Here is an 18,126-nt window from a genome sequence, read left to right as displayed (position 1 = left end):
TAAGCTTAATTTGTATTATTAAATAAACCTAATTAGATTTTATTAGTTTTATTATAAAAATAAAATAAAACATCAGTTTATTTCTTTGCCAACGTCGTAACTTCATATTACAACGTAAATTATTTCATTAAAAATATTAAAACTTTTACTTGCTTGTGATATAGATATATTTCTGATATATTCAAATATATTACATAATATAAATATCATTTTACGTTTAATAATAATCAAGAAATTAAAAACTTATTTACGATATTGATCTAGTAAATATTTATAATATAAAAGAAATATATTTTATTTTATAAAATCTCATTGTAATATTTTTACAATTCACGTTTTTTTAGCTCGATTTATAAAATATTTATAAGAATGCATCAAAAACATTAAAATAAAATTTATAAAATTGTTTGTACTGTTTTTTTAAAAAATATGAATATATTATATGGAAATTCAGTGGAAATATATGATAAATTTAATTTATCGAATAAATTTCACAGAATAATTGGCATTTCCTGAGAAAATCATCCCTTTAATTTTCAATGACAAGTGAAACAGACAAGCGAAAATTCACTATTAAATTCATTTATCTTTCAAATATAAATGTTTACGTTCAAGCGCGAATATATCAACATTCAATTTATACTGAATAATATCTAAAAGTATTTCATCAAATCAAAGTATCTCATTTCATTATAATAGGTATCAAAATGTGCAAATTTTTATATATATATTATAAAATTTTTTATTACTCTCAATCTAATATTTCTTTATCACGATGTTAATTTTCTGCAGAACTAAAGTATCTGTTTAATTATCGACAAAGTTTTATAAACAGCATTCTTTGTGTTGTATATTATTCAGTAACATTACATTCTTTCTCGAAATTATACATTGCACACATATGTTACGTTATTTTTAATAAATTTAAAAAACATAAAGAATTAATTTCTTAAATAGATTAATTATTTCCTCCAATACATATTTTATCGTTACACTAGAATAAAATGCAATATCTTTTTTTTTTCAACTTTCGCATTATTCGAATAGCTATTAAAATCTTGAGACACGTATAACGATTTTCGTAGCCTTCAGCAATTTCTCCTTGCAAATTGCATCGTTGGAAGCCATTCTGGCGAGACGTGAGAAACTCGTATGCATAAACTCGCTTAGTAGGCTAAGTGACCTGTAGTTGCTACTAAAACAAGGAGGGTTTTCCTTTTGTGCCCAGCGAACTTACCTTAAGGAAGGCGTTGGAACGTATATTCCCTAACGAACAAAGAGCAAACACGAATCTTAGTAAGATCCCGTTTCTGAAACCCAAACTTCTTGCGAAACCAAATAATAACACAATATAAAATCATTTCTCCATCCTCTCTCTACTTTCCTTATATCGATCGTGCATTTATTCATCGCGAAGCGCCATAAAAACACAAGGAAAAATACGTTTTTTTTTTTTTTTTTATACCCATACTGTTATATCAGAGTCGAGATTTTCATTCGTTGAAAAAAAAATAATTTAGCTTCGCATGAATACAGAAATCCATAAAGCTACATATGTACCAGCGGGCTTTTAGAAATGCTGTTGAACACACGAGACGCAGCTTACGTAAATTTGACTACAAAATCTGACACTGTAACATCCGCTAATGTCGACGTTGAAGCAAGTTGCAAACAGGAACAGAATCAACTTTCGCTGCAAAACCTTATTATCATAAACTTTCCTTGTAAATGGAAACTGTCTCCCGTATTACGCATGTATTCCCGTATACGTAGTTACGACGATGTTACGACAATTAACATTATTTGTGCATTAACAAGGTAACAACAATCATTGTTTAAATCACCAATCCAGTCAGAATATAAATAATAATAGTTCCAGTTATACGAGATGGCGAGTCTGATGCTTTTGTTACTACCCATTTATTAATAGTAATTAAAAGTGTTTAAATTTTGTAGGAATTTGTCAAAATATATAGATATTTTATTACAACTATATATAAAAAATAGAATCTTGTCTCAAGTATATTAATTCGTACATTACATTTTACTTGAAATATTTTTTATATAATTACTAAAATAAATAATTAATAAAAATAAGTAATCCTTCTGCTTTATTTTCCAGTTACGAGATGGCGAGTCTGATGCTTTTGTTACTACTCATTTATTAATAGTAATTAAAAGTGTTTAAATTTTGTAGGAATTTGTCAAAATATATAGATATTTTATTACAACTATATATAAAAAATAGAATCTTGTCTCAAGTATATTATTTCGTACATTACATTTTACTTGAAATATTTTTTATATAATTACTAAAATAAATAATTAATAAAAATAAGTAATCCTTCTGCTTTATTTTCCTAATTAATATATTTATAATGCACGTTCTAGTCTCTTTAAAAATATTTGCAAACGCGAACGATGAAGCAAAATAAATACTCGAAATGCAAAAGTCTGTTTAATACATATTTAATATATATTGTTAACGTGCTTGTCTCCACAGATGTTCTTTGCGCAAAATTATTTTACACAATTTTTACACGCGAGTTTCCTCGTTTACACACATAACGGCGTAAAAAAATAATATCAGTGCTCGTCCATCGAAACTTCAAATTTATCGTTCGGTTTTTATTTGACATTTCGTTTGAAAAAAGAGACACAATCGAGCAGCGTCGATTTGCCGTTTTCAATTTTGCTTATTGCATAAAACGAACCATCCAATATTACCCTTGGAACTAAATCTAACGATATCTTTTTGCCTCTTATTCGAATAAAAGAATATTTTGTATGCGTTGTGAATGTATTATAAAAATTTATAAAAGAGTTATTGAATTCTCAATGCAACTAAATTAAAAAAAAATTTGAAACATATACTTTGGAATACTCTTTTATGATATCGCATTCGTTGTAATTAAATATTTTAACCATTTGTACTTTTGCTTTGTTATCTTTTTCATATAATGTGTTTCATTTAATAATAATATTCTGAATTATGTATTCAATAAACATGATGTTTTTCTGCACAAAATCTCAGTTCGATACATATAATCAGTAGAAAAAATAAATACCATAAATATTGAAAATTTATTATTTATATGTCAAATAATATCATTAGCTTATTGAAACAGTTTGAATATTATATAAATTAAATATATTATGAAATTATTATTTAAATTAAGTATTATTAAATATTAAATTTTTCTCTTGTGCTATTTAGCATAAAATATTCGTCTCTCTACTATAATGTTATTTAATAACATCAATAATATTATTGTTATCAATAATAATAGACATTCTAGATGTGAGTAAAGAAAATAGTTTCTCGTACATATATCAGTAAAAAATATTCCTCTATATATTCATACCGTCTTTTTATCAGAGTAGATGTAGATATTGCGGAAAGATGCAGATTGCTTTTTCAAAATTATGTTGTTCAAAGAATGACTATTTCGTCCTCGGAATGTGGAATGTGACGAGACATCGTCGACGCACGCTACTTCACATTCCATGACGTAATGCATAATGTATACATGTATATATACATTATGCAGTTCATAGTAAATCATGAGCCCAACTGCGAAAGGGTATGCTAATATACCGGGAGGCAAAGAAAAAAAAGTGCTGACTCGAGCCAAAAGAATATTACAACGACGAGAAGTTAGGACGCTTACGAGCAGGTCGACGTGTTCTTTATTCCTGACGTGTCTCGTCTTGAACTTACTGTATTTGTAACGTCGGTCCTTCGCACGTAACATTGTCATCCACCAGCGTGGAGCTTATGTAAACTGTTCGGGAGAGTTTCTATATGTACATAAAACGCGCAGTCGATTCTCCTCAATTATTTAAAACTCGATACGTTGACAGAATCGCGTCATTTCGTTGGAAAAATCTAGGTACAAAAAGAGTTAATAATATCGTAAAAAGTTATTTGCAACATATAAAATATATGAAGCATATCTTCGCTTCTTCTCCAAATTAAATATTTATTTATTCATTATTATTTATTTGGGAGGAAAAAGTTTTTTAAAAATCTTCGTAATCCCCTTATATATTAAATTTTCATTTTTCACAATACATAATTATGCTGTATTTATAATTTTCCGACCTAAATATATATATATATATATATACCTGTATATATATTTCTCCTGTTAACATTCACTTTAATCTATTTAATTGTAAAAACAAGTCAAAAATATCGTAAAAAGTTATTTGCAAAATATGAAAAGTATCTTCATGTTTTTTTTCTCTAAATAAATAATATATTATTTACGTGAATAGATTTTCAATCTCCATAATTAACGTTTACATTAAATGTTCACTTTTTCATTCGATTATACCGTATTTATAATAATTTTCCAACCCAAATATATTTTTCCTGTTTACGTTCTCATTATCGCGTCATTTCGTTGGAAACAAAGATAATAAAAAGCTAGTTATTTGCGAAATATCAAAAATATCTCCATTCTGTGTGCTTTCGCCCCAAATAAATAATTAATTACTTACGAGACTAGATTTTCCATGCTCCACATAATTCTTAATTAACGTTGCATAATTATTTTACATTGAATGTTCACTTTTGCCTACTGGATTATTAAAAATGATCGGAAAATATATATTTGTTGGCGTTTTTAAGCATTCTCTTACGTTCTCATTATCGCGTCATTTCGTTGAAAACAAAGATAATAAAAAGCTAGTTATTTGCAAAATATAAAAAATATCTCCACCCTGTGTGCTTTCGCCCCAAATAAATAATTAATTATAAAACTAGATTTTCCATGCTCCACATAATTCTTAATTAACGTTGCATAATTATTTTACATTGAATGTTCACTTTTGCCTACTGGATTATTAAAAATGATCGGAAAATATATATTTGTTGGCGTTTTTAAGCATTCTCTTTACTATCCCACATCCCCCTATATACAAAGTACACTTCGATATGTTGAGAGTTCCCCAGTAACTATCTTCCGGGAAAGAGAGAGAGAGAGACGACGAGTCGATGGTCGGATAAACGGCAGAGAGCCGTTGAGACCGCACGCCGCTTAAAATTACGGGACGGCGGAAGTTGGTCGAAAGTTGCCCAAGGGGTGAAAGAGAGGAGGGTGAAGTTGGCTCATTCCGCGCATGACTAACTGCCCGCTCGTGTATCCGAGCTTCCGTAAACTCCGCCGAATACCTGCCACGGATACCCCTTCCACCCCTTCTCGGAAACAGCCACACGGCCAGCGATTTCCGGTGGGATGAGGAATGGAGGACGACCACGTGTCCGTCTATTTTCGGATTCACTCTTTGATATTTTTTTTTTTTTTTTGGCGCGTTCGAAAGGGAATTTGAACTTTCTATCCATCGATGAAAGAACAAAATAATCGACGTTTACAGATTTTTTTTTTCAATTTTTTTTCATTTTTTCTTTGAATTTTTTTCCCTCTTCGATGACTTTCGAGCTTGATTAATCATCGATATTTTTGTCTTTCTTTATTATGCAATGGAGAATAATTCAAATAAATTTATTTGATTACAAATCTTGTTGGATGACGTTTATAGAATTTTTCTTTGATTTTTTTAGAAATTTTTTCCCTCTTCGATGATTTTTGAGCTCGATTAATCATCAATATTTTTGTCTTTCTTTATTAAGCAATGGAGAATAATTCAAATGAATTTATTTGATTATAAATCTTGTTGGATGACGTTTATAGAATTTTTCTTCGATTTTTTTAGAAATTTTTTCTTTGAATTTTTTTCCCTCTTCGATGATTTTTGAGCTCGATTAATCATCAATATTTTTGTCTTTCTTTATTATGCAATGGAGAATAATTCAAATAAATTCATTTGATTACAAATCTTGTTGGATGACGTTTATAGAATTTTTCTTCGACTTTTTTAGAAATTTTTCTTTGAATTTTTTTCCCTCTTCGATGATTTTTGAGCTCGATTAATCATCGATATTTTTGTCTTTTTTATTATGCAATGAAGAATAATTCAAATAAATTTATTTGATTACAAATCTTGTTGGATGACGTTTATAGAATTTTTCTTCGACTTTTTTAGAAATTTTTTCTTTGAATTTTTTTCCCTCTTCGATGATTTTTGAGCTCGATTAATCATCGATATTTTTGTCTTTCTTTATTATGCAATGGAGAATAATTCAAATAAATTTATTTGATTACAAATCTTGTTAAATGACGTTTATAGAATTTTTCTTCGATTTTTTTAGAAATTTTTTTCCCTCTTCAATAATTTTTGAGCTCGATTAATCATCGATATCTTTTTCCTTCTTTTTTTATTATACAACGAAGAATAATTCAAATGAATTCATTTGATTACAAAATGTATTTGCTTTTATCGCAACGAGACATTTCCATTAATATTTATCAGAGAATATGACAACGACCGTGTACGTAAACAATCGTGAAATTTTCACGGAAAATGGCTTTATTGCAATTTCAATCTCGTATATATATATAAAATCGTGGACGACTGTCGATTTATCGTCCCCGCGGCACAAAGATCTTTCGTTCCTCAATATATGTTATCACAGTTCCTTTCTTTCTCTCTCTCTGGTTCGATATTTCGCGCAAGCATAATGGATACACTGCATACATTGTCGGGCGGAGAATCTAAGGTAAAAATGACAAATATATGAAATGATATGCAAATCCTAGTAAGAAAGACGGATCTCGTCGTCGTCATCGTCGTCGGTTTTCATATTTCTCAAGCGAGTCACGGAAGGAAAGCGACGTCTCTCTCACCTATGGCTTTTCCATTAAAGCTGCATCATCAACACATATCCCGGCATGATTACGTTGTTTTTGTTTTGTTTTTTTTTTTTTTTTTTTTTTCATTCTTCGTATACTTCATTCCTCTCGGCCGGGGAATGAGAAAATCAACTTATCCACTTTTTCTCCGGCGGAAACGCGAGAAAGAAAAATCTTGTAATCGCGTCGTCCACGATATATATATATATATGTATACATCCGACGGGGTGTGTTTCGTTTCCGGTTAGAAACCCGCGCGACGTACGTATCACTCATGTTGAAAGTGCGAAAGTAACACTCTTCCTACCTCTTTTTAATGGAGTCTAACTAATTCCGTTAAGACGTCTGTAAACGCAGATGGTGTCCTCGTAGGAACGAAATTGGTTTAATATTCTTATAGCGCTCGTTCTCTGAGAGAAGAGCCGCTTTTATATATACATGTGTACATATATATTTATGTATCATATCATGAAAATTAAATAAAAAGCAGAACGGAATGTATTTACTTTTTCAAAGACACACATTTCTTTAATGCGTTCATAAGATAGTAAAAAAAAAAAACCTGAGTGATTTTATTAACATAATGTAATAATTTTAAACACTCAAATAAGTAAGCAATCGTCATTGGAACTAATGTGTAGCTGTTCAAACTTATTAAAAGAGTAATTGTGCAAATCAAATAATTTATTGCGAATGTGATCTGTGTTAAAGATTATAAAAGAGATAAAAAGATATTATTATTATCCCGCGTTATTATAGTTTCATTAAACAAAAGATTGTAATACGACGTTCACATTTCTCGGAAATAAGTGATATAAGTATAATTTAGATACAGTAAGTATACTCGAAACACAACTTCATACATGTACACATTTATCGCATAATAAAGTTATGATATTAATCCTTTTAATTAAGTATGAAGAATATCTCGTAACGAGTAAATCTTACATGCAATAGGATTAAACTTCGTTATTAAAGTAAAAACGTGAGATATGCTCCACGACACACAGTAAATGGAAAACACCGGAAAACGTGCGAGCATTTACGTAGGTGGATTAATTAAAATAGAGTTATGAGACGCTCTCCTTAAAACAGGAGATGCTATTTCTCTGATCTTCTCTATATTTTGATAAATGCAAATTTTGCATGCATACCTATCCTATTATCGCAAGACGAAAAGTATTCAATCTTTCGAATCTGCGATCCTCGTAACAAATTTATATCTTTCTATATATTTTTTTAATATATATATTGTTATCGAAAATAATCAAATTGAGTATATTTTAATTAATAGATATATATCTTGCGCAGTAATTTAAATTTTAATTCATGCAACACATTTTACTTTAAATATATTAATATATCTATTATGCTGCAATAGAATTATTATTAATTCTATTATTTTCTCAATTCTATTATTAAACTCTAAAATTTGCATTTTGTTTCAACATAGTTAAATCTCTCCTATAATGATTCTTACAATATGCTTGACCTTATATCTTTCTATTTATTTATTTCTTATTTTTAATATATATATATATTTTTTCAAAAATATTAAGTATATCTTAATTAATAGATATATCTCTCTCGCGCAGTAATTTTAATTTTAATTCACGCAACATACTTTACTTTAAATATATTGATATATCTATTATGCTGCAGTGCAGTTGTTATTAATTCTCCTATTTTCTCGATGCTATTATTGAACTCTAAGATTTGCATTTTGTTTCAACATAGTTAAATCTCTCCCATAATGATTCTTACAATATGCTTGATCTTATATCTTTCTATTTATTTATTTCTTATTTTTTAATATACATATTTTTTCAAAAATGTTAAGTATATCTTAATTAATAGATATATCTTGTGCAGTAATTTTAATTTTAATTCACGCCGCATACTTTACTTTAAATATATTAATACATCTATTATGCTGCAGTGCAGTTGTTATTAATTCTCCTATTTTCTCGATGCTATTATTAAACTCTAAGATTTGCATTTTGTTTCAACATAGTTAAATCTCTCCTATAATGATTCTTACAATATGCTTGACCTTATATCTTTCTATTTATTTATTTCTTATTTTTTAATATACATATTTTTTCAAAAATGTTAAGTATATCTTCATTGATAGATATATCTTGTGCAGTAATTTTAATTTTAATTCACGCCGCAAACTTTACTCTAAATATATTGATATATCTATTATGCTGCAGTGCAGTTGTTATTAATTCTCCTATTTTCTCAATGCTATTATTGAACTCTAAGATTTGCATTTTGTTTCAATATAGTTGAATCCCTCCCATAATGATTCTCATGCATGCAATATGCTTGACCGTGTACCTACTCATTATCCATGACTCTCGATATTAAGGCATGATTTATCTTGGTCCTGTCTAGAGTTGGGCGCAATTAATCCGCGGCTAGCGGAGAACCCTAGAATGACCCTTTGTGTTCTCCAGTAATTAAAGCGCCATCGGCTTTATTATAGTAATGTGTGGCGCAATTAAGTCACGCGGTACCGGAGCGTGATGATTCGTCGGGACACAATAGCGATGTGACCCGATTTCGCGAAAATGTTCCTCTCGAAAATATGGTGAACCAAGGGTGGAATAAGAGGGAAAATGTGTGCGCGTCGCACTTTGCCGCATGGGATTACGTTACGTGCGCTCGACTTAGTTGGCTATTTATTATAGAAAAAATATGCAACGTGTATCACCTACGAAGCGTGTTTGCGGACGTACAAGATTGCGCCAAGTTTTTTCTACGTAACCACGTATACGTCACGAATCTATCTCTCTCCTTTCTTCAATCGATTCGCGCTTTATTATTTATGATATATGAAAAGATGTACCGGTGGCGCGCAAATAATTTACGGGAAGATATATTATCGTATAAAATATGATTATGATGACCGCGTAAACGCTACAAAAAGTGGGACAAAATTCGAAGATCGATGAGCTTTAATCCAACGCAAGTACAGATAATGTCGCGCTAATGCGCTGCCGCAAAAAAAAGTCTTGTAAAGTCTGGAAATACGACAGCCGTGATCTTCGCGGGCAGCTGGCTACCGCGAAATTGATAGCACTGGCAGTGCGCGACCAGCAATTATTATTAAAAAAGGAAAAGAGAGAGAAAAAAAAAATCAGGACGTTTACGTAATCACGTACATCATGTCGTTGCAGCCATAAAAGCGCGCGGTAGCTCGCGATTCTCCGCCAGTGATTAAGGCCTGATTTATATCTGTCGTCGACGTAGCCGCGCAATTAATAGCGAAAAACAGAAACGCGGAGGCGCCGGACGAGAATTGCTCGTTCATCACGCGAGGCTCGTTCCACCAAAACGCAATAATTAGAGGAACGTACGTCACGAGTTCTTACCATCTCGTCGTATTCTTCGTTAGCGCCCGACATAGATTTAATTAATTTCCGGCTTTCCCTTCTAAAGAGAAAGAGATTTTATATATAATTATCTTACACATATTCAATTTTTCAGATAATATACAGGGTGTCCGGTAACTAACGGACCAATGATTAAGGGCGAATTCTCTGGCCAATTTGGAGACGATTTTTCCTTAGCAAAAATGTTGAGAAGTCAATAATTTTCGAGTTATATTAAAAGTCTAACATAATTACATTCTTCAGTTAATTTCAGGTAGAGTTTACTATAATAAAATTTTAATTTGAAGCTTAGTTACAAAGATACATAATGACAAATATTGGAAAGTTGTAAAAAATGATGACCTTTTTCGACATTTTCGCTGAGGAAAAATCGTTCCCAAATTGACCAAAGAATCCATTTGTAATCGTTAATCCGTTAGTTACCGGACACCCTGTATAAAATTCAATGATGCTCGAGAGCTCGATTTATCTCGAGAGAAAATAATATTGTATATACATATATTAGCTACAAGAGGTTCTCCGTTAGTCTATCATTAGATCGATGGGAAATCATGCACGTGTGTTAGAAGGTAATTGCAATCATCGAAGAACCTTGAACGTGAGAAGGCACACATGTATCTCCCTCCACGGAACATGGGAATCGAAAGACAAGGTGCGAGAAGACAAGATGGGTCAGCAAAGAAATCGCCTTGCTACACGTCGCCGGATCGGGAGATCAGGAACCAATCAGTCGCGATTGGTCGGCCGCGGGCGGTATTCCCCAGCGATCGGAACCACGTGCCAAATTGCAAATCGATATCTCAATTTACCTCGGCGTCAGACGCAGGTAGACAAATACCCTCCTAGGAACCTTTTCCTCGGGGAACATCTTCGGTATGCGGCTTGCACCGCTGTCCAACTTTCATTACGTAGTACAGATGTGTGTGTGCGTCTTTGCGACGTGCGTGAATAATACAATATATATTCATATTTTTAGAACGGCTTAGTATTGATTTCGATTTATCTTCGATAAAAGGAAATTGACAAATATTGTGTAATACTCTTGATTAATATACTTGATTCGCGTTATCAGAGAATAACATATATTGCATGTTTTTGATGGAATATATAGTACTTTTGTGTCCCAAATTAAAAAAACAACATGTTAAATTTAATGTATCTTTGTATTATTATCGATTGCGATATAAATTTTGAATTCTCTTTCTATTAAATATTTTTACTTAAAAATAATCTCTCGAAACAAATTTGACTCTTCAAAGTTCAATTCCTTTTTATAATTACAACACAAAAAATATTAATTTAGAAAAATGCCATAAAATTTGTATCTAGCACCCGAGTGGATTCCCTCTTATTAATCTCGGTCGAACATTGTCAAGGGTTGATTTGAGAAACATTTATTTATATATAAAATATGTATATACGTAGTGATACGTGAAAAGCCGATATCCTCGTCGTCGACGACGTTCGAGGATGCTTCACGGTTTCAGGAGGGTGGATGCGAGGCGCACAAATGCAAAACCATCCCCGCGAATTCTATTCAATGCATCTGAGACGAAGAGACGAGAGCGCGGCAGGTGCGGCTCTCTTCCCTCGAATATGGATCTTCCCGACGAATTGGTTCGCCGCATCGTAACCGCGCCTCGGTATCGGTTGTAGAAGCTCGCGAGAGCTAGAACGCTCGGAAGCGTTCCGTGGCGACCGATCGGGATGATTGCATCTCTCCCGTCCGCGACTTTAATGAGGCATTCGAATAAAATACGAGATAGAGAAAAAGAGAGCGCGAAGAGAATACGCGCGCAATAAATATATATAGTGCTTCGCATCTTTTATTATTTCATACAGAATCAGGTGGAAAAAGAGCGAGGAACAAATGTCAGATGCGAGAAAATTATTTTGGATTTTTGGATGCTGTATTTATATATCGCAGCCTCTTTTTGATATGTTTTTCTTGTTTCGGGTTTAAAAAGAATGTGTTTTGCACACACATTTATGGTATTTATATCATTTATCAATTCTACATATTTCCTGTTAATATATTAAAAATTCGCTGTGAATCGAGAAACTTGTCCGTCTCGTATAATTGCAAGTTGTTTTTGCTTTCTTAATTATAATCTAATTTTGACTCACCCATACATGATGTAGCGATTCGATGACTTATTACAAAGGACACTTACCTGTAACAAAAGTAAAAATATTATCATTATTAATAGAGGAACCCAATTAATTTTAATAGCAATTAAAATAATTGTCATCTAACATATCACTAATGTTATTCAATCTTTTATAAACATTAATTTTTTCATGTATTTTTCATGAAAAAATGTACCAAATATGTATGTAAAATCAAGTAAAAAACTACGATTAAAAAAATTTTAACAATAGATAATTTTAAAATCGATTAAGAAATATAAATGTGAATTGGATCAAAAATATAGTAAAATTGAAAATAAATAATTCAATTTAATACTAATATACATTTATAAGCTAATATATATATATATATATACTTTATTTTTAAAATAAATTAATAAATATGAAAAATAATATCAGACAATGCAATTACAACAATAATGCAAGAGAAGTGCCTTTGAATAAAATAAATTAAAATAGGAATAAGAACAAATGGTATTATAATATTAATCTCATTGTTTTGACGAACATTTTCCGAGAAGAGAACTTTCAATCGTTAATTGTTCGGCAAATATTGCTTCAACCGAGATCTAATTTTGATATTCAACCAATTCCTCAGGCAGTAGATAAGATAATTTCGTGAATTAAATTTGGTGCTTCGGAAGTGACAATAGACGCGAGAACCGTTTCTGAAGTCACTGTCACGTGAAATTAATCGAATCTGGATGGCGAATCAACCACGTGGAATTAACTACTCTCCTCGCAAAGCTGCAGTAATTATCATTTCACTTTTGATTTTCTGAATTACTTTTTTTGTATCCCCTAATTAAATTTATTGTAGCTCGATCTTTATATTAAACATTTTATTCATTTCTGTAGACTAGAAAAAAATAAATGTAAAATAAATTTTAAATTCATTTTTCTAAATATAAGCATTAATAAAATATATTGTATAATTCAATATAACAATAATTCTGTTTATTTCTGTTCTTTGCGCTAAAGCCAATTAACACAAATTCCACTCCGACGTAATTTTTGCTAGTAGAGAGATAAGAAGACCCGTGTAAAAAAAAGATTGAAGCTATTTTACATAAGAAATACCGTACGATTGACGTGCGATACTATTCCGACGTAAATGACTGGCCCAATTTCATTCCTCGACGAGCGTTTGCAGTAAACTTTATAAAGATCTTCCCTTCACGATACATGACATCGTCTAGAAACGAGGCAAAAAGAAGGAGACAATTTTCTCTTTCGAATCTTTTGCAACGCTGCTTTCAAACGAAGGAGGGCTCGTCCTCTCTCACTATACGACGTTGTAGTCTCTCTCGGCGGGTCCGAATTACTTCGACAGTCATCTCCGCGTCTCGCTAAAACCCGGGAAACCTAATTTGTGATCCGGTGATAAACAACGCAGTACACCGGTTTCCGACAGCCAACAAAGAGAGGAGGAATTAAAGCACCCGGCCAGACATCGTGATAATCAGCCCGTTTTACGCCGCACTAGCGAGCATTTAATTATGATCGAGGCCATCTTTACTTTTTGTCTACTTCTCGTCTTTCAAACGGGACTTTATCTTGTCTCTGACCAACCAATTTTAACAGCATTATGCTGTAGAATTTATAGATAAATATACTTGCCTCTAAGGTATGAATAATAAATTGCGATTGCAATGTGTGTGCAGAATTAGCGAACATTTTGTAATATATTAAAAACGAGGGAGAGAAATCAATTTATTCCGCGCCAAATATTTATCCTGCGATAAAGTGTTATCCCAAGACCAAATAGCAAATTATTCTAAAAATATTACCGCAGCATAAAAATGCTGGAAAAAAAGCAGCTCGCGTTTTAAATTTATATTATTAATAATATTAATGCATAATAATTATATTATTGAAATAATATATATACACACAGATAAACAACCTATATATTGTATATATACGAATGCAAGAGCTGTTTAATAGAAATGCCACGTAACGAAGGTTTAAATTACTTTTCTTCTACCTAAGATAAAAGAAAAAAAGAGAACTAATGGAAAAGGACTGTGAAAGACAGAGCAAGTCGGGTGATCGAAGTTTGACAATCGAAAAAAGTGAATTAGAATCCGTGATACACAGTCAGATCGGAGGAAAGGAAGAAGTTCCGTGAGAAAAGGACGAATTAAGAGTAGCACTTCGGGTTCTATCTGGGACGATAGATCGATAAAGAAGACTGACTGATAGATTTACTACCTCAGACAGTGTTTGCTGTAAAGCAGACGACGGAAACGCGCAAAGCGCGAACAAAATGAAAGTCAGTGTAAAAAAATTTGAACTTAGCAGTGAAAAAGATCTCGAGAAATCTCGCGCAATTTCGAACCAAAAAACAACAAAAATATAAAAAAAAAAAAAATAAAAGTTTGTATATTCATTTATAATAGTTGTACATTTTTCATGAATATTTCATAATCAATTTATATCTTTATAAACAATTTTTATATTATATTTAGCTGAAATAATAACTCAATATATTGTATAGACATTTTTTTTATATTTTATTTGCATCTTGATTTTTCTTTAAAAAAATCAATTTTGAATTAGCCGGAACATTCCTAGATAATAAATAGCACCAAAATACGCGCGACTATTTCTGTCATATCTTTCACCATCCGTTTTTATCTAGTGCAATTTTCCACACTCAAATCCAACTAAAATTGAAACAATAAAAATCGGTATACCGCGCGAAAATTAGAAAACGCACGTTGCCGTTTTGTCCGCGCGCACGAACAATAAAACGTGCGTTTTTTTTTAAAAACAGTTAAATCCATTTTACTGAACGAATCACTGATGAACGAATAGACCGCAACATACCCTCTGTTGGCGTGTCATTAAACGCACGAACAACTTATACCCCGATTGTGCGGTCCTCGAACATCGCACGTGTTGCACTCGCGAATCGTGTCGACTATAAATAAAAGTGTATCCATATTGGACAATCCAATTTCTACGTTAACGATTTAAATGTTTGCGCGTCCCTCGTCGAAAAATGTACCACATCTCCCTTTACGTGCCCTCGATATTCATCCGAACAATATATACGCTATATAGTTGTATACCATGGAAATCTACTTAGCGATATTTTTTTGCAAAATTCGTTTCTAGCATGGTTGTGCATCTGTAAACGATTGGGAATGATTCATATATTCAGAAATGATAGTGGGTTTCTCTATTCAAATCCTGACCAAAAAATTCCTTCATCTTCCGGATATTTTTAAAATTCCAGATAAAATAAATAAATTTGTAGATACAGTTTCTTAAAAATAAGTCTCTTTATTGTATGCGCTTTCTGATGCGTTTTCTATTCATTCGATTGCAAAGATTGTTACCAAGAATGCAGTTTTTCTAGTATTTGATTTAGTATTTATTTATTTTATTTATTAAGTGTAAAATTAATTTGGGCAATATACAAAAATGCTCAAGATATATGAAAAAATGTATAAAAATATATATGTACATAAATTATATAATTTATAAAAAATTACACAGGATTTTAATATACATTTAAATATTGCAAAGGTATTATATATTAAATTGGACACATTTCTTAGGTGTTAAAAATAAATTATTAAAGACAATTTACGAAGAAAAAAAATTCCTCTAGTTTCAATAAAATTCCATGAGAATTCCCAAGGTAAAAAAAATCATTTACAATCTGCGGTTTTCCTATTTTCCCAGAGTGTATACGCTCTATAATATATCCTCAAATTTCAGATCCTAATTTTTTTTCCCCAATATACACATATTAATTTGCCTTCAATTAATACATCCTTGAATCATTCATCCAATTAAATTCCGATATAAAATCTGACAAGCTAAAGAGAATAACTAAATGAAAAGTGCGCGCAAGTTGCTGAAGAACTTCCGATGCTTCGAAAACACGCGAACATTTCGAAGGCGGTAAAATATTCATACTGACATACAGCGGATTTCGGAAGAGCGGAAGGGGCGGTTTAAAGGATGAAAAATTTATAATACGCCGGTATATTCGGTAATGCGAAATCGATGATGCACGATACACCGCGGCACACGTCGCGTCTGAAAAATGGAAAGTAACAACGCCGGCGCGGCGTCGCTCTTGCGGAAGATTGCCGGGCATTCTATAAGAGACATTACGGTCATGGAAATCGGCGGCATAATGCAGGGCTATCACGCTTGGACGCTTTGCGAACAAGGTAAAGGATGCGCCCGGGAAATCGGCCGTACGGAGACTCCGCCGTGAAAGTTATCGACTCTCGCGCGTTTTCCCTCCTAGATCCCGGTTCTTCAAGAATTTCCAACCTCCATCTCTCGCAAGAATTCGCAATATATTCTTCGCTATTTATTTCCAGATAGAATATACATGTATCTGATATGCAAATTATTGAAATTAGTGCAGAAATCTTGCTATAATAGCACGCCAATGTGCAAGTTTTATTTTCATTTGATCAATTTGACAGAAAACAAGACATGTTTACGCGCATGTTCGGAGCTTTTCCGCTCTAAATATTTCTCGTAAAGTTTCAAAGATGCAATTGCATGCCAGGAGCAGTATCCACTTTTCGTAAATTTATTATTTAAAAGTCAAACGACAGCTATATATATGTATGTATACCCCATCTCGCGACATTTATATTAAAAATAGCGGTATAGTTTCAAATTCGGATAAAACTGAAAAATAACTTAAATTATGGATGCTTTAGAACATAACAATCGGCAAACAAAATTAATAAATATAAATTCTCTAGAGCAAATACGTCAGAAAATATCTCACATGTATAAATATAAAATTAGGCGAAAGTCTGGAAAATCTAGATATAAACAAGACAATCGTCTTGTTTTAATAATTCATGTTAATACCCATAAATATAAAATGGTACACAAGTAATAAAATATATTATTCTTTCTCTCCCGCGTCGCTTGCATTTAAACCAACGCATAAGCGCTTCCCAACTTTTTCTTTTGCATTTGCAAAAGAACCAAGAGATAACATCCCGCTGCAAGTGTTACACGGTCTGGTTCCAGCCAGATCCGGGTGCGAAAGGATTAAGAAGTAAGCTATATACGCTGCGAAATGTTATGCGACAAACGACGCGTTCTATCGGAGCTTTTTCTCCGCAAACCTCTTACGATACTAACAAAGTTTCGTCGACGAAAACTTGAGTATTTCATAGATGCAGACTTCTGAAGAAGCGTCCGGCGCATCAACGAACGGACGACGAGTCTTTCCTCTGAGAAGGATTCGCAGAGCGGCTTTACTCCTCATTGTCACTCTTCTGTGTCCCTCATGGAACATTAGGCTCACTGAAGGATTCGGAGATTATTATGTACTTACATTGAAATTGTAAATTAGGGTCTTAATATTTCCGAAAATTTTAAGGAAATTTGAAAAAAAATTAATATTTAATATTCTCATTTTATGTAGATTTTTTAAATTATTTTTATAATTGTGCATACAATAAATAATCTCTAATTTAATTCGGAGAATATCGCGTACTTACATTGAAAGTGTGAATTGAGATTTTAATCTTTCCGAAATTTGTTTAGAAAATTTAGAGCAAATTTTTAAAAAATTAATATTTAATATCCTCATTTTATGTAGACTTTTAAAATTATGCATTATACGGTGAATAATTTCCAATTTAATATAAATATAATAAGTTCTACTCAAATTTATATTAAAACCTCCTTCGAAAATCGGCCAAATATGCAAGTTTCGCGAGGTAAAATTGTGAATTAGAGTCTTAATCTTTCCAACATTTTTTTTAGAAAATTTTGAGCAAATTGCAAAAAATCAATATTAAATATTCTCATTTTAT

General features: G+C 31.8%; 1 protein-coding gene across 5 annotated transcripts in view; it reads right to left on the bottom strand.

Moving 5' to 3' along the window:
- Nucleotides 1–18,126, bottom strand: part of LOC114930018 (dipeptidyl peptidase 4 omega) — a 373,400-nt gene that overhangs the window by 228,730 nt on the left and 126,544 nt on the right. The gene's annotated exons all lie outside the window — the stretch shown is intronic.

Source organism: Nylanderia fulva, unplaced genomic scaffold, assembly GCF_048542155.1.
Source record: "Nylanderia fulva isolate GAGA-0341 unplaced genomic scaffold, ASM4854215v1 Scaffold9, whole genome shotgun sequence".
NCBI lineage: Eukaryota > Metazoa > Arthropoda > Insecta > Hymenoptera > Formicidae > Nylanderia > Nylanderia fulva.
The sequence above is the reverse complement of the archived record's forward strand: the minus strand, read 5'-3'. Positions and strand labels throughout refer to the sequence as shown.